Here is a 22,957-nt window from a genome sequence, read left to right on the forward strand (position 1 = left end):
TGATGAAGAGATAGAGATGATGACACGTATTACATATGCGTCAGGCCATTAGTAGTATCATGTATGGTATGATATCAACACGTCTTGATGTTTCTTACGCTCTGAGTGTTACAAGCAGATATCAGGCGAACCCTGGTCCAATGTATTGGAAGGCTGTGAAAGATATTCTTAAGTTCTTAAGAAGGACTAAGAACTTGTTTATGGTCTATGGGGGTGGAGAACTAAAATTGGAAGGCTACGCTGATTCTAGCTTCCAATGTGACATAGATGATTCGAAATCGATATCTGGTTTTGTATTCATGCTAAATGGTACGGATGTCTCTTGGAAAAGTTTAAACCAAGACACCGTTGCAGATTCCACCACCGAAGCTGAATACGTTGCTGCATCTACTGCAGCAAAAGAGTCAGTTTGGATGAGGAATTTTGTCCAAGAGTTGGGCGTTATTCCTAATGGAGTTGATCCAGTTCCGATGTACTGCGACAACACTGGTGCCATTGCGCAAGCAAAGGAACCAAGGTCTCATCAGCGATCCAAACATATACTGAGGAAGTTCAACATCATACGGGAGATTGTGGGAAGAGCAGACATATCGATCAAAAGAATCCCCTCTGCAGATAATGTTGCTGATCCACTTACAAAGCCCTTGCCAGGACCATTGTTTGAGAAGCATCGCGAAGCAATTGGATTAAAGTTATGGGTAGTTGGCTCTAGGGCAAGTGGGATCTTGATAGAGTAGATGCCCTGCAAGCCAACGGTTGGCTAGAAAATTTATTGACTCAAGTGTAATAAACAATTTTTATTTTAATATAATTTAAATTTTTATGGTCTTGTTTTACTTTATCTGTATTCCCATGCAATCAGCATAAATAAAGTCCTTGATTATACTTTAATACAAATGAATCGTAATTCGATGTTGAAACTCATTTGTAAACACTGTATAATCTAAATTCGTTCCTAGTCGATTCAGCTGCCTTAAACATGGATAAATGTCACTTGAGCTCGAGACTAACATCTATGATTTTGTGTACCGCGTTTCTTGGTAAGGGCATAGAGATGTCCAAAAATACAGATGGGTAGTCATATGATGATTATACCGAACTACCCTCCGTCGGACTTTCCAAGTGGTTATCATTCATCGAGAGGATAAGTCCGTGGTTATGATTGTGAACCATTAGTCCTTAAGACCCGGGACAACACTGATGCTCTATATGCTAGGACTGTGCTTTGACTCGTTTATCGACTCCATGAGGGTCATCAGGTGGCGAGATTGGGTACAGTTGCGACACATGTAGGAGCCAGTGCATTGTAATCGGGAATTCGCCGCTCACCTACGGGTATGGATATCCTATGTGATCTGATTAAATAATAGTGCATGAAATCTTTGGCAAGAGTATGAGATGTACGTTAGAGAAGAAGTTCTCTAGTTGTACATGCGATGCCACTATTTATTATCAAATATGTGTCACATAGTTATCGAATTATTATGCAACCCTCGATGAATCAATGGTTGCAGATTCGATTGGGATATATGAGATGAAGGGACCGTACTGTACGTTAATCATAATCGACTAGTTCTTGCAGGCACTATCAGTGATACCTAGGGAATCATGGGGCGTGCTACTAGATGCTCTTACCATGATTCGATGGGTTTAATCAGAAATATGATTTCTGACATTCTCATGATCAATAGTTGATACATAGAATGAGGCAAATTAGGGTAAGCCCGAATAAAGGATTATGTCCTGAATCACAAAGAGTTGTGAACCCACGGCTAGCTGTATCCCTGAACCATTGAGGGACACAAGTACTGGTTTATTTGTTCCCGTTGAGATAATAAATTCAATGAGTTGAATTTATAAAAAATAAGTTTGATATGATCAATCGATAAGCTTGTAAATAAAGTTTATAAAAACTTATAGAAATTTTGAGAGCTTGACTGTTAGGACAGTCAAATAAGTACAACTGCCTTATTTAGACATTGGTGATCTCGAAATTAAAGTGTGCATCAAAATAACACATGAGTTGAAATTGTAAAATCGATGATGTTGGATAGTCGATCGAGATTATGATGATATTAACATCTATGAAATTATGGGGCGATGCTACTAGAAGCTCTTACCAGGATTCGATGGATTTAATCAGAAATATGATTTCTGACATTCTAATGATCAATTGTTGATACATAGAATGGGGCAAATTAGGGTAAGCCCGAATAAAGGATTATGTCCTGAATCACAATGAGTTGTGAACCCACGGCTAGCTGTATCCTTGAACCATTGAGGGTCATACAAGCACTGGATCATTTGTTCGCGTTGAGAGAATAAATCAAAAGTATATATATGCATCGAGATTCACAATGGGATGAGATGCAATTTTGGAATCTTTATTTAACTTAATTAAGTAATTAATTAAGTTAATAAAAGATTAGAATATATAATAAGGATTTTGATTTCTTATTTTACAAGATAGCATCCGAAAGTTAATTGGTAATTTTGATAACTTTCGGCTCTTCCCAATTTTCAAAGGAGCTCTCGAAAATCTCTTTTCAAAACAAAAAAAAACTTGATCACTCCAAGTTTGAGAGTTGTGCCGGTTTTTAGTGTTCCATCTCAACGAAAAATATATTCTAAATTTCTAGTGCAATTTAGAAGATAAACAATCAAGATTCTAAATATATTCTAAATATTCCAAATTGAAGAAAGAAGATTTGAAGAACGTACGTGGTATTTACAACAAGAGCTACATTCGCTTATACCGGCGTAGTTGGAGCCAAGTGAAATTTCACTAAAGGTAAAAACTAAACATCCTCTGTATGTTTATTTATTAAAACCATTCAAGTGTCCAAAAATACATCTTGAATGTCAATATCTAAAATTTTAAAACTTTCGCTGCGTTTTGGGTACGAAAAAACTGAGATCCAACAACTTATCCTATAAAAGCTTAATCGAGTGTGGGGAAGTCCCTGCATTCATGCTTATGAGAATTTAGGACGATGGAATGGTCGCACACCATTAATTTTTTGACCCGAGACAACGTAGAAGCTCTACGTAGTAGTACTATACTTTAATTCATTTACTTACTCCAAGTGGATTATCAGGTGGCATGGTTGAGTGTAGTTTCGACATATATAGGAGCCGAGATATTGTATTCGTGAATTCAATGTTCACCTACGTGTATTTGATCATCGATCGAGATTATGATGAATCCACAATCCTATAATGTTGAATTAGTAAACAAAAAAAAAATATAAAAGCTTGACTAGTGGATTTTCACCTAGTCAAAATATCCGGAGGTAGTTATCAAAATAACCTTAGTCAAATAATTTTTTTTAAAAAAAAGACTTGTATTTGAAAACATTCAAATACATTTGGAGATGGTCATTTAAAAAAATTAAATTTTAACCGTGGTTATTTCTCTAAATATCCCAAATATCCAAGGTATATTCCAAATGAATCTATTAACTAATTGATGAAATCAATTAAATAATAGTTATTTAATTATCTTATATTATGTGTCATCAAAAATTGAAATAACTCTATATAGTTAATTAATCAGGTCTAGTATTTTCAAAAGTACAAAATATACATGAGAGTTTTGACAAGGGAAGAATATCTAGGTAGGAATTTTGAATAATTAAGTCGTTGCAACTCAATGAAACTCCTAGCATCCTAGTGAGATTATGATTCAAGGATTGTGAGATATTATATATATGATCAATAGTGGATTAAACACAATATATACAACACATAAACCAGACTTTTTCTATCTATTATCTCATCCACAAAGAATAAAATCGGCCCCCTTTCTATGAAACAACTCACGACTGAGACCACTTTCAACAGTCGTTGACCATTGCTGCAGTTGTGTCGTTGCCACATAATCACTCAGTTCTGGCGATTGTCTCAATGCAAAACTTTGTATAGATTTCTAGTGTGAATTAGACGAAGAATCTATTATTTGATCGTAGAGCTAATTGGGAGATTGAATAATGACATTACTTCTAATAGATCGTTTGTAAGAAATTAAAAGAAGGACTGTCTCTATCAATCCATGAATAATTTGTTGTCTAACATTTAGAAGACGAAGATAAATAACTCTAAAACATCATATTTTTGGACTACACCAAATAATATTTTGATTGCCAAAACGAATATTTCTGTGAAAATTTTAAACTTTTGCTGATTCTTATGTGTGAGAAAATGATACTCCAACAGTATCAGAGCCAAGGTTCTCGATTGTACGATTTGTGTTGTTATTATTTAAATCATTTTGAGTAAATTAATTGTTTTTAACAGCTTAAGAAATTCCAGAAAATTACAACGACCTAGAAAATCATAATTTTGGAAACAAAAAACAAATTATTCTACGTTGTTCCGGGCAACACATGTGAGCAAGAGCTGCCCGCAGGCGGTCCCTGCAGATCTAAGTAGCGACGAGTGCCCAAAATTGTTTTTCAAAAAACAAAATTGTGTTTTCAAGTATGACAACGTACAACCCTACCAGAAAAGATCAGCCCACGATTGCTGCCTGAAGTTAAAACGTCCTGCCCTTTTTATTTCTTTAAAAGTACTAGAATTATTATTTTTTTTATAAACACTCAATTTTTCGGCCATGTACCTTTCTCACATGAACCCTTTTAAAATAAAATACCAACCATCTAGCATTTTAAAATCAAGTGCAATAGCCATAAAATGAAATCGTCACCTGTTGTACCAAACCTAAAAAGCAATAAGTTTGAAAAGCATAGCCCATACTAAATCTCTCAAAAAGCATAAATAATTAGTCCTAAAAGTTTTAACATAAATCATAAGTCATAATCGTAAATGCGGAAAAGTAGAAGCGCTGGTCCTCGGGTTGTGTGCGCCTTCAGTCCAGTCAAATCATCCGTCAAGACCTCCCTCAACCTCACCTGCACCCATCACACCTAGTGAGTCTAAAGACTCAACACATCATAATCTTAATAACAAATAATACGTAATACAATCAACATGTAACAGTTAAAAATATTTGTACTTAAAATATCGTTTTCATGAAGATGCATAAACTTCAAACATGAACATTTTCATAAATATTTTCATGATGCATAAACTTTAAATAAAAACATTTTCATAATCATTTTTATGATGCATAAACTTTAAATAAAAACATTTTCATAATGATGCATGAACTTTAAACATAAACATTTTCATAAACTTAATCATATCATCCTCAACATATTCATATTTATTGTAACGCCCCGAAAATTTAGAAGTCCACGCGAACCACATGCATGCAATTATTAAATTCCTTGTGTATTTTAATTAAATGTTTTAATTTCATAAATTAATTATGTGGTGCATATTGACAGGTTTAAAATATACTTTTCTGTATTGTTGCATTAAAATGTATTTTTAAAAGGTTATTCGAGTTGCGATCGAGGAACGGGGACCGATGGCTGAAAAATAGAAAATGATTTTTTATTTAATAGTTGTTTTAATTATTTAAAATTTGGGAGATTCTTTTTATTATTTTTGAAAATAAGGGGTTTTGAGATGATTTTATACGCCGGGACGTAAATTTTATCGGTGTTGGTTTTTCAACAAAAATACAAACTTTTTTGGCAACCCGGCTAATAAATTCACAAACTTATTTAAGCAAAATTATTTTAAATATTTTAATTAAATACTAATGGGCTAAGTGGGCTTAATTAAGTTGTTAATGGGCCTAAACTAGCAATTAGAATTTAATTAGGATTCTAAGCATTATTTAAAAGTTAAAACCCTACACCTTGCAAACAAGACACGGCCACACACTCTTAAATTCAGTAAACTCTCTCCCAAAAGCACAACACACACGGCACAAACTCACGGCAAGGTGGAAGGATTTTTCGAAGGGGTTAAAGGAAAAGCTAGCCAAGGTTCCTCTCCGTTCTTCGTCGTCAACGGTTTTTCTAGCGTTTAAAATACAAAGGCACGCCATACATCTTCTTTTCTCGTCTATCACATCATATTATTGTTTAAATTATAAGCATGAGATTTTTATGAATATTTTCGAAATATTGCATGTACATGAGGTAAACTTGTGAATTGTTGTTCCAAAAACATGAATATTATGTTGATTAGGGGCTGCCATGATTAGGATAGGTTGAGGGATGTTTTTACATGTTATATTGAGTCCTTAATCACCCTAAAACGCTGCAAATATGAGAAGAATAAAGCTGGAACCGTGGGCAAAGATTTTTCGAGAGGGCCGTGAGGTTGTGTGTTGGGTACTAGAGTCAAGTGGCTCGTTCCTTTGCATGGGCTGTTGGGGCTCGTTCAGGTCTCGGCCAGGGGCAGTGAGGGTCTGGGTCTAGGGTCAGGAAGGGTCCTAGCATGGCTAGGACCCATCGCACATAGGCTTGGAGGAGTCCCATGGAAAAGGGGCTCCTCGCGCGATCGTTAAAGTTGACAACAGCCAAGAGGGCTCGCTGCTGGGGTTAGGTGGCTCAGGAAAAGTTCATCAGGGTCCTAGGGTCATGGGAAGGGGTCGGGCTAGGCGCTGGAGTGGGGTGGTTCGCTGCTGGCTCGAGCGAAAGTTGGAAGCGTGAGGATGGCAACAAGAATTAGCGCGAGGCTGCTGTCTTGGTTCAGAGACTTCGTGCGCGCGGGTCAGGGGTTGGGCTGGTCTGGGTAGGGCTGGCCATGGTCCAGGGATGGTTAGGTACAGGTGGGTTCGGTGGTGGCTTGTTTGGAAGAGTCCTAGACTAGTTAGGAGACCTACACATACTAGGAGACTCACGAACAACTGCACAGATTTTGTGTTCACTTTCCAGGGAGTTTTGAGCATGCCAGGGCCGGGTTTTTGGGCTGGGCTTGCACAGTAGGGTCCCTAGATTGGTTGGCTAGGTTTTGGCTCAAGGTGGCTCGGGCGTGGCTCGAGTAAATTGGGAGATGGCTCGGTGGGTTCGTCGAAGGGTCAAAAACGAGAATTTAAGAAGGAAAAATTGATCCATGGGTCCACCGGTGTGGCTCATGACTTGGAAGGGTAGAATAAATCATAAAAAGGTTATGTTTAAAATTTGGGATCAAAATATTGAGTTTTGGATTTATTCGGAATTTAATCGCCGCACGAAACGCTAATTAACGGGTTAATTGAAACGCCTAGTTTTAAGCTTAATAAAATCATGGAAAATTAGGTTTAAGCTTAAATAATTATTAGAAGTCTAATTTTTTAATTTGGGAATTTTACATTAAGGTTTGGTTTAATTCGTCTTATTTAAAGATTAATTTTAAAGTCCTCGATTTAGGCTAAATAAAAATATGGGAAAATTCTAGTAGGCTTAAATAAATATTTGGGACATGTTAGGGTCAATGAATTCAAGAGAAAGTCAAAGTCGAGGAATTTTACGTCTAGGGGTAAAACGGTCTTTTTGCACCTAGAAAATTAGTCAACGTCATGGCAGTGCCCTGAATGCTGTTTTATGTGCTAATATGATTAGTTTCTATAGTTATGGATGTTAGTGGAATTTTTATGTTAAAAGGATATTTTAAATGTTCATGAGATTTTATATGTTAAAATGATATTTTAAATGTTTAAGGAATTTTAGATGGTTATGATTTAATATGTAAAAATGTTATTTTACATGTTTTGAGGTTAAAATGTCATTTTAAATATTTATGAAATGTTCATGATTAAATTATGATTTTTAATTGTCTAAGGGATTTTTATGATTTAAGGAAGACATTTAAAAGACATGTTGCATGCTTGGTTTCGAAAACAAAATGTTATGTTATGCATGATTTTTATAAAGTGATGTGAATGAAAAATTTTGAAGCAAGTGAAGTGATTGTGACTAATTCGTTGATAATGGCGACGTCGTGAGGGTTATGGTCCTAGTGGGAGCCCGACGATCGTGTTTCCATTATTGCGAATATGAGGTTTGAGGTAAGAATGGGAATGTCGTGAGGGAAGAAGGCCCCAGAGGGAGCCCATTTATGGGAAAAGGCCCCTGAGGGAGCCCCGACGATCGTATTTCTATTCGATCATGTTAGGCCAAGGCTCAGTTGACCTGTGAGAGTGTCGCGGATGTCCCCGCCGCCCAGTACTGTGGTTTTATGTAGATGGATCCATCATCATGTCATGTCATGTTGAGGAAAGTCACAATTAACGATCTGAATTCAACAAAGGAAAAAAAAGATGGGAAATGTTCATGATTATGTTTAAGGTTTTATGTCATGTCATGTTGAGGGAAAGGAAATTCATGTTTGCATGTCATGAAAATGTTTAAGAAAATGTTTATGTTTATGCATCTTCATGAAAACGATATTTTAAGTACAAATATTTTTCACCGTTATATGTTGACGCACGAAACGCTAATTAACGGGTTAATTGAAACGCCTAGTTTTAAGCTTAATAAAATCATGGAAAATTAGGTTTAAGCTTAAATAATTATTAGAAGTCTAAGTTTTTAATTTGGGAATTTTATATTAAGGTTTGGTTTAATTCGGGATTAAAACGCGTTAATACGTCTTATTAAAGATTAATTTAAAAGTCCTCGATTTTAGCTAAATAAAAATATGGGAAAATTCATGTAGGCTTAAATAATTATTTGGGACATGTTAGGGTCAATGAATTCAAGAGAAAGTCAAAGTCGAGGAATTTTACGTCTAGGGGTAAAACGGTCTTTTGCACCTAGAAAATTAGTAAACGTCATGGCAGTGCCCTGAATGTTGTTTTATGTGCGAATATTATTAGTTTCTATAGTTATGGATGTTTGTGGAATTTTTATGTTGAAAGGATATTTTAAATGTTCATGAGATTTTATATGTTAAAATGATATTTTAAATGTTTAAGGAATTTTAGATGGTTATGATTTAATATGTAAAAATGTTATTTTACATGTTTTGTGGTTAAAATGTCATTTTAAATGTTTATGAAATGTTCATGATTAAATTATGATTTTTAAATGTCTAAGGGATTTTTATGATTTAAGGAAGACATTTAAAAGACATGTTGCATGCTTGGTTTCGAAAACAAAATGTTTTGTTATGCATGATTTTTATAAAGTGATGTGAATGAAAAATGTTGAAGGAAGTGAAGTGATTGTTACTAATTCGTTGATAATGGCGACGCCGTGAGGGTTATGGTCCCAGTGGGAGCCCGACGATCGTGTTTCCATTATTGCGAATATGAGGTTATGAGATTTGAGGTAAGAATGAGAATGTCGTGAGGGGAGAAGGCCCCAGAGGGAGCCCATTTATGGGAAAAGGCCCCAGAGGGAGCCCCGACGATCGTATTTCTATTCGATCATGTTAGGCCAAGGCTCAGTTGACCGGTGAGAGTGTCGCTGATGTCCCCGCCGCCCAGTACTGTGGTTTTATGTAGATGGATCTATCGTCATGTCATGTCATGTTGAGGAAAGTCACAATTAACGATCTAAATTCAACAAAGGAAAAAAAAGATGGGAAATGTTCATGATTATGTTTAAGGTTTTATGTCATGTCATGTTGAGGAAAAGGAAATTCATGTTTGCATGTCATGAAAATGTTTATGGTTTTAAAGTTTTATGTATCATGAAAATGTTTACGAAAATGTTTATGTTTATGCATCTTCATGAAAACGATATTTTAAGTACAAATATTTTTCACCGTTATATGTTGACTGTATTACGTATTACTCGTTATGGTGTGTTGAGTCTTTAGACTCACTAGGTGTGATGGATTCAGGTTATCATGATAATGCTAATGGAGGTCTTGATGGTTGATCCGACTGGACTGAAGGTGCACATAACCCGAGGGCCGACGCTAGTTTCCGCATATATGTTATGATTTATGTTAAAAGATTTTATGACTTTTATCATGATTATGAGTGGTTTTTGAGAGGTTATAGTATGGGCTATACTTTTCAAATGTTATTTTTAGATTTAGAAAAATGTTAGTGGATTGTTTATTTTAAAATGATGTCAAAAATATTTTATGAAGTTTTATGGTTCGGCCGAATGCTATGTGAGGTTTCAAAAAAAAAAAATTCTAGTACCCTTAAGCGATAAAAAGGGCATGATGTTTCAGTTGGTATCAGAGCAAAGGTCCTGTAAAGGGTTGTGCTACCATCAGCACCGGGAAGATCAGTCGTCAAGCCTCAAAGTTGTAAGTTTTTACATGTTTTATATGATTTTATGATGTTACCTGCATAATTATATGAATCATATGTTTACGTCACATGTTTAATAGCTTTATGATAATATATGATTTTTATGCTTTGAAAATTTTTATACGTGATACGACATGAAATAAGAAATTATTTGATTTCAACGCATGTTGGTTTTGTGGTGGAATTGGACTATGTTGAATTTTAGATTTTAGTATTGACGTTTTACTTTTTGGGCTATAGGTTAATCGTGAATATTATGAATGCTTTGGGACACGTGGATTTTCTAAGAAAATATTTATGATTCGTGATTATTAGTTGAATTAATTTTTAGGAATTACTCATAAGAAATAATGATTCGAAGATTGCAATGACTTTGGGAGTAAGAAAATGTATAAATTGGGATTTTAAGTTTTGATGAATGGTAAGATTGGTTATAGGAATTGATTTTTAGGTAAATAAATTTAAATTTTTCAAATTATGTAATGGGAAATCTATAGGAGGAAATTAAGAATGCCAATAGCTTATGGGTTAATCATATGATTTTTGAAATTAAGGACCAATTAAGATAATTTTTGAGGAAATTAAGAATTGATTTTTGCAATTGTTAAGGAATTTGGGAACTAATTTAGCAATAAGCGGTAATTTGATGGTTTAATTGATAGGAATTTTTGATGATTTGGGCTAGAAAGAATATTTTGAACCTTGGGATATCTTGGATATAGTGTTATAAGGAATTTTAATTAGGGGTTTTTAAGGATGAATCGATATTAGCCTTGAAAAATCTAAGCGTTAGCAGATGCGTTTGGGATTTTATAATTTAAATATGATAAGTCGACGAACATTTTTGGGTATAATATAGGGAAAGTAACATACGATAAGTGTGGTCATCCATTTCGAATATTGAGAATTTTAAGAAAAGTTGAAATTTGGGGTTATAATAGTATAGCACTAAGTTATTATGGGTTTTCTTAAGTTGCAAATTGCAAATAAGGATTTAGAAGACAAAATTAATTGGGATCAAAGAGACGTAAGGACATTCTAGAACTTAAGTTTTATCAAAGTAAGCGCAGCGGAAGCGTGGAGTTTTGGGATACTAGAACTAAGTCTAAACTTTGGGTTATTAAGGATAAGCGAATTTCGAGAACGAAATTCAATTTAAGGGGGGGAGATTGTAACGCCCCGAAAATTTAGAAGTCCACGCGAACCACATGCATGCAATTATTAAATTCATTGTGTATTTTAATTAAATGTTTTAATTGCATAAATTAATTATGTGGTGCATATTGACAGGTTTAAAATATACTTTTCTATATTGTTTCATTAAAATGTATTTTTAAAAGGTTATTCGAGTTGCGATCGAGGAACGGAGACCGATGGTTGAAAAATAGAAAATGATTTTTTATTTAATAGTTGTTTTAATTATTTAAAATTTGGGAGATTCTTTTTATTATTTTTGAAAATAAGGGGTTTTGAGATGATTTTATACGCCGGAACGTAAATTTTATCGGTGTTGGTTTTCAACAAAAATACAAACTTTTTTGGCAACCCGGCTAATAAATTCACAAACTTATTTAAGCAAAATTATTTTAAATATTTTAATTAAATACTAATGGGCTAAGTGGGCTTAATTAAGTTGTTAATGGGCCTAAACTAGCAATTAGAATTTAATTAGGATTCTAAGCATTATTTAAAAGTTAAAACCCTACACCTTGCAAACAAGACACGGCCACACACTCTTAAATTCAGTAAACTCTCTCCCAAAAGCACAACACACGCGGCACAAACTCACTGCAAGGTGGAAGGATTTTTCGAAGGGGTTAAAGGAAAAGCTAGCCAAGGTTCCTCTCCGTTCTTCGTCGTCAACAGTTTTTCTAGCGTTTAAAATGCAAAGGCACGCCATACATCTCCTTTTCCCGTCTATCACATCATATTATTGTTTAAATTATAAGCATGAGATTTTTATGAATATTTTCGAAATATTGCATGTACATGAGGTAAACTTGTGAATTGTTGTTCCAAAAACATGAATATTATGTTGATTAGGGGCTGCCATGATTAGGATAGGTTGAGGGATGTTTTTACATGTTATATTGAGTCCTTAATCACCCTAAAACGCTGCAAATATGAGAAGAATAAAGCTGGAACCGTGGGCAAAGATTTTTCGAGAAGGCCATGAGGTTGTGTGTTGGGTACTAGAGTCAAGTGGCTCGTTCCTTTGCATGGGCTGTTGGGGCTCGTTCAGGTCTCGTCCAGGGGCAGTGAGGGTCTGGGTCAAGGGTCAGGAAGGGTCCTAGCATGGCTAGGACCCATCGCACACAGGCTTGGAGGAGTCCCATGGAAAAGGGGCTCCTCGCGCGATCGGTAAAATTGACAGCAGCCAAGGGGGCTCGCTGCTGGGGTTAAGTGGCTCAGGAAAAGTTCATCAGGGTCCTAGGGTCATGGGAAGGGGTCGGGCTAGGCGCTGGAGTGGGGTGGTTCGCTGCTGGCTCGAGCGAAAGTTGGAAGCGTGAGGATGGCAACAAGAATTAGCGCGAGGCTGCTGTCTTGGTTCAGAGACTTCGTGCGCGCGGGTCAGGGGTTGGGCTGGTCTGGGTAGGGCTGGCCATGGTCCAGGTATGGTTAGGTACAGGTGGGTTCGGTGGTGGCTTGTTTGGAAGAGTCCTAGACTAGTTAGGAGACCTACACATACTAGGAGACTCACGCACAAGTACACAGATTTTGTGTTCACTTTCAAGGGTGTTTTGAGCAGGCCAGGGCCGGGTTTTTGGGCTGGGATTGCACAGTAGGGTCCCTAGATTGGTTGGCTAGGTTTTGGCTCAAGGTGGCTCGGGCGTGGCTCGGGTAAATTGGGAGATGGCTCGGTGGGTTCGTCGAAGGGTCAAAAACGAGAATTTAAGAAGGAAAAATTGATCCATGGGTCCACCGGTGTGGCTCATGACTTGGAAGGGTAAAATAAATCATAAAAAGGTTATGTTTAAAATTTGGGATCAAAATATTGAGTTTTGGATTTATTCGAAATTTAATCGCCGCACGAAACGCTAATTAACGGGTTAATTGAAACGCCTAGTTTTAAGCTTAATAAAATCATGGAAAATTAGGTTTAAGCTTAAATAATTATTATAAGTCTAAGTTTTTAATTTGGGAATTTTATAATAAGGTTTGGTTTAATTCGGGATTAAAACGCGTTAATACGTCTTATTTAAAGATTAATTTTAAAGTCCTCGATTTAGGCTAAATAAAAATATGGGAAAATTCTAGTAGGCTTAAATAAATATTTGGGACATGTTAGGGTCAATGAATTCAAGAGAAAGTCAAAGTCGAGGAATTTTACGTCTAGGGGTAAAACGGTCTTTTTGCACCTAGAAAATTAGTAAACGTCATGGCAGTGCCCTGAATGCTGTTTTATGTGCTAATATGATTAGTTTCTATAGTTATGGATGTTTGTGGAATTTTTATGTTAAAAGGATATTTTAAATGTTCATGAGATTTTATATGTTAAAATGATATTTTAAATGTTTAAGGAATTTTAGATGGTTATGATTTAATATGTAAAAATGTTATTTTACATGTTTTGTGGTTAAAATGTCATTTTAAATGTTTATGAAATATTCATGATTAAATTATGATTTTTAAATGTCTAAGGGATTTTTATGATTTAAGGAAGACATTTAAAAGACATGTTGCATGCTTTGTTTCGAAAACAAAATGTTATGTTATGCATGATTTTTATAAAGTGATGTGATGAAAAATGTTGAAGGAAGTGAAGTGATTGTTACTAATTCGTTGATAATGGCGACGCCGTGAGGGTTATGGTCCCAGTGGGAGCCCGACGATCGTGTTTCCATTATTGCGAATATGAGGTTATGAGATTTGAGGTAAGAATGGGAATGTCGTGAGGGGAGAAGGCCCCAGAGGGAGCCCATTTATGGGAAAAGGCCCCAGAGGGAGCTCCGACGATCGTATTTATATTCGATCATGTTAGGCCAAGGCTCAGTTGACCGGTAAGAGTGTCGCTGATGTCCCCGCCACCCAGTACTGTGGTTGTATGTAGATGGATCCATCGTCATGTCATGTCATGTTGAGGAAAGTCACAATTAACGATCTGAATTCAACAAAGAAAAAAAAAGAAGGGAAATGTTCATGATTATGTTTAAGGTTTTATGTCTTGTCATGTTGAGGAAAAGGAAATTCATGTTTGCATGTCATGAAAATGTTTATGTTTAAAGTTTTATGCATCATGAAAATGTTTACGAAAATGTTTATGTTTATGCATCTTCATGAAAACGATATTTTAAGTACAAATATTTTTCACCGTTATATGTTGACTGTATTACGTATTACTCGTTATAAATATTATGGTGTGTTGAGTCTTTAGACTCACTAGGTGTGATGGATGCAGGTTATCATGATAATGCTAATGGAGGTCTTGATGGTTGATCCGACTGGACTGAAGGTGCACATAACCCGAGGACCGACGCTAGTTTCCGCATATATGTTATGATTTATGTTAAAAGATTTTATGACTTTTATCATGATTATGAGTGGTTTTTGAGAGGTTATAGTATGGGCTATACTTTTCAAATGTTATTTTTAGATTTAGAAAAATGTTAGTGGATTGTTTATTTTAAAATGATGTCAAAAATATTTTATGAAGTTTTATGGTTCGGCCGAATACTATGTGAGGTTTCAACAAAAAAAAAATTCTAGTACCCTTAAGCGATAAAAAGGGCAGGACGTTTCAGTTGGTATCAGAGCAAAGGTCCTGTAAAGGGTTGTGCCACCATCAGCACCGGGAAGATCAGTCGTCAAGCCTCAAAGTTGTAAGTTTTTACATGTTTTATATGATTTTATGATGTTACCTGCATAATTATATGAATCATATGTTTACGTCACATGTTTAATAGCTTTATGATAATATATGATTTTATGCTTTGAAAATTTTTATACGTGATACGACAAGAAATAAGAAATTATTTGATTTCAACGCATGTTGGTTTTGTGGTGGAATTGGACTATGTTGAATTTTGGATTTTAGTATTGACGTTTTACTTTTTGGGCTATAGGTTAATCGTGAATATTATGAATGCTTTGGAACACGTGGATTTTCTAAGAAAATATTTATGATTCGTGATTATTAGTTGAATTAATTTTTGGGAATTACTCATAAGAAATAATGATTCGAAGATTGCAATGAATTTGGGAGTAAGAAAATGTATAAATTGGGATTTTAAGTTTTGATGAAAGGTAAGACTGGTTATAGGAATTGATTTTTAGGTAAATAAATTTAAATTTTTCAAATTATGTAATGGGAAATCTGTAGAAGGAAATTAAGAATGCCAATAGCTTATGGGTTAATCATATGATTTTTGAAATTAAGGACCAAGTAAGATAATTTTTGAGGAAATTAAGAATTGATTTTTGCAATTGTTAAGGAATTTGGGAACTAATTTAGCAATAAGCGGTAATTTGATGGTTTAATTGATAGGAATTTTTGATGATTTGGGCTAGAAAGAATATTTTGAACCTTGGGATATCTTGGTTATAGTGTTATAAGGAATTTTAATCAGGGGTTTTTAAGGATGAATCGATATTAGTCTTGAAAAATCTAAGCGTTAGCAGATGCGTTTGGGATTTTATAATTTAAATATGATAAGTCGACGAACATTTTTGGGTATAATATAGGGAAAGTAACATACGATAAGTGTGGTCATCCATTTCGAATATTGGGAATTTTAAGAAAAGCTGAAATTTGGGGTTATAATAGTATAGCACTAAGTTATTATGGGTTTTCTTAAGTTGCAAATTGCAAATAAGGATTTAGAAGACAAAATTAATTGGGATCAAAGAGACGTAAAGACATTCTAGAACTTAAGTTTTATCAAAGTAAGCGCAGCGGAAGCGTGGAGTTTTGGGATACTAGAACTAAGTCTAAACTTTGGGTTATTAAGGATAAGCGAATTTCGAGGACGAAATTCAATTTAAGGGGGGGAAATTGTAACGCCCCGAAAATTTAGAAGTCCACGCGAACCACATGCATGCAATTATTAAATTCCTTGTGTATTTTAATTAAATGTTTTAATTGCATAAATTAATTATGTGGTGCATATTGACAGGTTTAAAATATACTTTTCTATATTGTTTCATTAAAATGTATTTTTAAAAGGTTATTCGAGTTGCGATCGAGGAACGGAGACCGATGACTGAAAAATAGAAAATGATTTTTTATTTAATAGTTGTTTTAATTATTTAAAATTTGGGAGATTCTTTTTATTATTTTTGAAAATAAGGGGTTTTGAGATGATTTTATACGCCGGGACGTAAATTTTATCGGTGTTGGTTTTTCAACAAAAATACAAACTTTTTTGGCAACCCGGCTAATAAATTCACAAACTTATTTAAGCAAAATTATTTTAAATATTTTAATTAAATACTAATGGGCTAAGTGGGCTTAATTAAGTTGTTAATGGGCCTAAACTAGCAATTAGAATTTAATTAGGATTCTAAGCATTATTTAAAAGTTAAAACCCTACACCTTGCAAACAAGACACGGCCACACACTCTTAAATTCAGTAAACTCTCTCCCAAAAGCACAACACACACGGCACAAACTCACTGCAAGGTGGAAGGATTTTTCGAAGGGGTTAAAGGAAAAGCTAGCCAAGGTTCCTCTCCGTTCTTCGTCGTCAACGGTTTTTCTAGCGTTTAAAATGTAAAGGCACGCCATACATTTCCTTTTCTCGTCTATCACATCATATTATTGTTTAAATTATAAGCATGAGATTTTTATGAATATTTTCGAAATATTGCATGTACATGAGGTAAACTTGTGAATTGTTGTTCCAAAAACATGAATATTATGTTGATTAGGGGCTGCCATGATTAGGATAGGTTGAGGGATTTTTTTACATGTTATATTGAGTCCTTAATCACCCTAAAACGCTGCAAATATGAGAAGAATAAAGCTGGAACCGTGGGCAAAGATTTTTCGAGAGGGCCGTGAGGTTGTGTGTTGGGTACTAGAGTCAAGTGGCTCGTTCCTTTGCATGGGCTGTTGGGGCTCGTTCAGGTCTCGGCCAGGGGCAGTGAGGGTCTGGGTCTAGGGTCAGGAAGGGTCCTAGCATGGCTAGGACCCATCGCACATAGGCTTGGAGGAGTCCCATGGAAAAGGGGCTCCTCGCGCGATCGTTAAAGTTGACAGCAGCCAAGAGGGCTCGCTGCTGGGGTTAGGTGGCTCAGGAAAAGTTCGTCAGGGTCCTAGTGTCATGGGAAGGGGTCGGGCTAGGCGCTGGAGTGGGGTGGTTCGATGCTGGCTCGAGCGAAAGTTGGAAGCGTGAGGATGGCAACAAGAATTAGCGCGAGGCTGCTGTCTTGGTTCAGAGACTTCGTGCGCGCGGGTCAGGGGTTGGGCTGGTCTGGGTAGGGCTGGCCATGGTCCAGGGATGGTTAGGTACAGGTGGGTTCGGTGGTGGCTTGTTTGGAAGAGTCCTAGACTAGTTAGGAGACCTACACATACTAGGAGACTCACGCACAAGTACACAGATTTTGTGTTCACTTTCCAGGGAGTTTTGAGCAGGCCAGGGCCGGGTTTTTTGGCTGGGCTTATACAGTAGGGTCCCTAGATGGGTTGGCTAGGTTTTGGCTCAAGGTGGCTCGGGCGTGGCTCGAGTAAATTGGGAGATGGCTTGGTGGGTTCGTCGAAGGGTCAAAAACGAGAATCTAAGAAGGAAAAATTGATCCATGGGTCCACCAGTGTGGCTCATAACTTGGAAGGGTAGAATAAATCATAAAAAGGTTATGTTTAAAATTTGGGATCAAAATATTGAGTTTTGGATTTATTCGGAAAATTTAATCGCCGCACGAAACGCTAATAACGGGTTAATTGAAACGCCTAGATTTAAGCTTAATAAAATCATGGAAAATTAGGTTTAAGCTTAAATAATTATTAGAAGTCTAAGTTTTTAATTTGGGAATTTTATATTAAGGTTTGGTTTAATTCGGGATTAAAACGCGTTAATACATCTTATTTAAAGATTAATTTAAAAATCCTCGATTTAAGCTAAATAAAAATATGGTAAAATTAATGTAGGCTTATATAATTATTTGGGACATGTTAGGGTCAATGAATTCAAGAGAAAGTCAAAGTCGAGGAATTTTACGTTTAGGGGTAAAACGGTCTTTTTGCATCTAGAAAATTAGTAAACGTCATGGCAGTGCCCTGAATGCTGTTTTATGTGCTAATATGATTATTTTCTATAGTTATGGATGTTTGTGGAATTTTTATGTTAAAAGGATATTTTAAATGTTCATGAGATTTTATATGTTAAAATGATATTTTAAATGTTTAAGGAATTTTAGATGGTTATGATTTAATATGTAAAAATGTTATTTTACATGTTTTGTGGTTAAAATGTCATTTTAAATGTTTATGAAATGTTCATGATTAAATTATGATTTTTAAATGTCTAAGGGATTTTTATGATTTAAGGAAGACATTTAAAAGACATGTTGCATGCTTGGTTTCGAAAACAAAATGTTATGTTATGCATGATTTTTATAAAGTGATGTGAATGAAAAATGTTGAAGGAAGTGAAGTGATTGTTACTATTTCGTTGATAATGGCGACGCCGTGAGGGTTATGGTCCCAGTGGGAGCCCGACGATCGTGTTTCCATTATTGCGAATATGAGGTTATGAGATTTGAGGTAAGAATGGGAATGTCGTGAGGGGAGAAGGCCCCAGAGGGAGCCCATTTATGGGAAAAGGCCCCAGAGGGAGCCCCGACGATCGTATTTATATTCGATCATGTTAGGCCAAGGCTCAGTTGACCGGTAAGAGTGTCGCTGATGTCCCCGCCACCCAGTACTGTGGTTGTATGTAGATGGATCCATCGTCATGTCATGTCATGTTGAGGAAAGTCACAATTAACGATCTGAATTCAACAAAGAAAAAAAAAAGAAGGGAAATGTTCATGATTATGTTTAAGGTTTTATGTCTTGTCATGTTGAGGAAAAGGAAATTCATGTTTGCATGTCATGAAAATGTTTATGTTTAAAGTTTTATGCATCATGAAAATGTTTACGAAAATGTTTATGTTTATGCATCTTCATGAAAACGATATTTTAAGTACAAATATTTTTCACCGTTATATGTTGACTGTATTACGTATTACTCGTTATAAAGATTATGGTGTGTTGAGTCTTTAGACTCACTAGGTGTGATGGATGCAGGTTATCATGATAATGCTAATGGAGGTCTTGATGGTTGATCCGACTGGACTGAAGGTGCACATAACCCGAGGACCGACGCTAGTTTCCGCATATATGTTATGATTTATGTTAAAAGATTTTATGACTTTTATCATGATTATGAGTGGTTTTTGAGAGGTTATAGTATGGGCTATACTTTTCAAATGTTATTTTTAGATTTAGAAAAATGTTAGTGGATTGTTTATTTTAAAATGATGTCAAAAATATTTTATGAAGTTTTATGGTTCGGCCGAATGCTATGTGAGGTTTCAAAAAAAAAATAAAAATTCTTAGTACTCTTAAGCGATAAAAAGGGCAGGACGTTTCATTCATATTATCATCAACATATACGTATTCTTTTTTCATTTCGTTTAATTCAGATCGTTAATTGTGACTTTCGTGTTCATCTACTTCTAAGTCTACGTGTTGGGCGATGGATCCATCTACATGTAACCACAATACTGGGCGGCGGGAACACCAGCAACACTCTCACCGGTCAACTGGGCCTTGGCCTTACGTATTAACATATCATCGTATACATCTACATATCCGTATCCAAGGAAACACGATCGTGGGGCTCCCACTGAGACCATAACCCTCACGAAATTTCCAACATATCATCGTATTAGCCACAATTACTTTACTTCCTTCAACATTTCATAAAAATTTAAAATGACATTTTACCCTCAAAACATGTAAAATAACATTTTTACATATTAAATCATAAACATATAGAATTCCTTAAACATTTAAAATATCATTTTAACATAAAAAAATTCCATAAACATCCATAACTACAGAAAATAATCATATTAGCACATAAAACAGCATTTAGGGCACTGTCATGACGTTTACTAATTTCTAGGTGTAAAATGACAGTTTTACCCTGGACATAAAATTTCCTGTTTTTGACATTTTCTTAATTTCATTGACTATAACATGTCCCAAATAATTATTTAAGCCTACACGACTTTTTCTATATTTTTATTTGGCATAAATCGATGACTTTTAATTTAATCTTTAAATGTGACGTATTAATGCATTTTAATCCCGAATTAAACCAAACCTTAATAGAAAATTCCCAAATTAAAAACTTAGACTTATAATAATTATTTAAGCTTAAACCTAATTTTTCATAATTTTATAAAGCATAAAACTAGGCTTTTCAATTATCTCGTTAATTAGCGTTTCGTGCGGCGATTAAATCCTGAATAAATCCAAAACTCGTTATTTTGATCCCAAATTTTAAACATGGCTTTTTTAATATTTATTCTACCCTTCCAAGTCATGAGCCACCCCTGTGGACCCTTGGATTTAATTTTAGCTTTATTATTTTCGTTTTTGACACCTTATCGCACACACCGAGCCATCTCTTAATTTACTCGAGCCACGCCCGAGCCACCTTGAGCCAAAACCTAGCCAACTCATCTAGGGACCCTACTGTGCAAGCCCAGCCCCAAAACATGACCCTAACCCGCTCAAATTCTTGCTGGAAGTCGACCCATGTTTCTGCATGTGTGTGAGTGTAGTATCCTTGAACCATTGAACTCCTATCTAGGCTAGGACTCCTCCCAACCCTTAAGCATCGAGCCACCCTGACCCTAACTGACCCTGGACCACGCCCAGACCATACCCAGACCAACCCAAGCCCCTGGACGTGAGCAGCAACCCACTGAACATGGACAGCAACCTCTCGCCTACTTGCTGTCATGAGCCTCAATCTCACGTTTTTTATGCTAGGCTTCTACCCATCGAACCACTCCTTGAACCATCCCCTCAAGCACCCTCCTAGGACCCTAAGGACCTAACCTAGCCCAGCCCAGACCCCCTCTTCCCTGCACACGCCGATCCCCCTGCGCTGCCCATAGAAGCTCTCGGGTGGAGTCCTCCTTGATAAGGACTCCTCCCCAACCCATGGTCTCGAGTCCTAGCATGGCTAGGACTCTTCCCCTGACCCATAACCGTCCCTAGCTCGCCCTGGCCCCAAGCACAGACCGAGCCAAGCCCTCAAGCCCCAAAGCCGAACCCCCTTGAACAACAACCAACACTCACGGTTCTTTCTAGTTGCTGCCTACGTATTTTTTTTTTTTGTCCAGCTTTTGTTATTCAAGTTTGCAGCTTATTTGGTGTGTTTCTAGGACCCTAAACTTTGTGTAAAACACCCTTAATCCATTCCCTAACCATGGCAGCCCTTTAACACAAATCAAACATGATTTTTGAACCAAAACACAAGAGTTTACCACACACATAGGCATAGTTACGAAAATATCATGATGTGCAATTTGTTTTTCATGCAAAACACAATTAAATAAATACTATGGTGTGATGGATGAGTAAAAGGAGAATTATGGCGTGCCTTTGCGTTTTAAACGCGCGAAAAACCGTTGACGATTGCGAAGAACGGCGACAAAAACCCTCGGCTGAATTTTCCCCTTTGAAATTCTCGACTTTTCCTTTCAAATTGTGGTATGTGGGTGCCGTGTACTTGAGGGAAATTTTGGAGAATAGAATTCTGAAAAGTGGCGTACACAATGAGGGCTTATGGGGAGGTTTTGGCTATTTTATAGCTAATTAAGCATTAATTAAGTTTAGGCCCATTAAAAATATAAATTAGGCCCATTAGTGATTAATTAAAATGTTAAAAATAGCTTTCTTAAAATAAGTTTGTGAATTATATAGCCGAGTTGCCAAAAAGCTCGTATTTTAGTTGAAAAATCAACACCGATAAAATTTACGCCCCGTCGTATAAAATCACCTAAAAACCCCATATTTTCAAAAATAATATAAAGCATCACCCAAATTTTAAATAATTAAAAACAACTATTTAATAAAAATCATTTTCTATTTTTCAGCCCTCGGTCTCCGTTCCTCGATCGCAATTTGAATAACCTTTAAAAATATATTTTAATGCAATCATGTAGAAAAAGTATATTTTAAACATGTAAATATGCATAAAAAAATTAATCCATGCAATTAAAACCATTAATTGAAATGCACAAGGAATTTAATAATTTGCGCATGTGGTTTGCGTGGACCTTTAAATTTTCGGGGCGTTACAATCTCCCCCACTTAAATTGAATTTCGTTCTCGAAATTCACTTATCCTTAATAACTTAAAGTTTAGACTTAATTCTAGTATCCCCAAAAATCCACGCTTCCGCTGCGCTACTCTGATAAAACTTAAGATCTAAAATGTCCTTACATCTCCTTGATCCCAATTAATTTTACCCCCCCTGTATCCATATTTTGCAATTCGCAACTTAAAAAGACCCATAATGACTTAGTGATATACTATTATAACCTCGAATTTCAACTTTTCTGAAAATTCCGAATATAAAAATATGGATGACCATACTTATCATATATTGTTTTCTTTATTTTATACCCAAAATGTTCATCAACTTATCAAATTTTAATCTTAAAATCTCAAATGCATCCGCTAACGCTTAAATTTTCAAGCCTAATATCGATTCATTCTTAAAAACCCTTGATTAGCATTCTTTATAACATTATAACCCAAGATATCTCAAGGTTCCAAATATTCTTAAAAGTCTAAATTCTCAAAATTCTTATCATTTAAACCATCCAATTATCACTTATTGC

Source organism: Primulina tabacum, chromosome 7 (genome assembly GCF_025594145.1).
Source record: "Primulina tabacum isolate GXHZ01 chromosome 7, ASM2559414v2, whole genome shotgun sequence".
Taxonomy (NCBI): domain Eukaryota; kingdom Viridiplantae; phylum Streptophyta; class Magnoliopsida; order Lamiales; family Gesneriaceae; genus Primulina; species Primulina tabacum.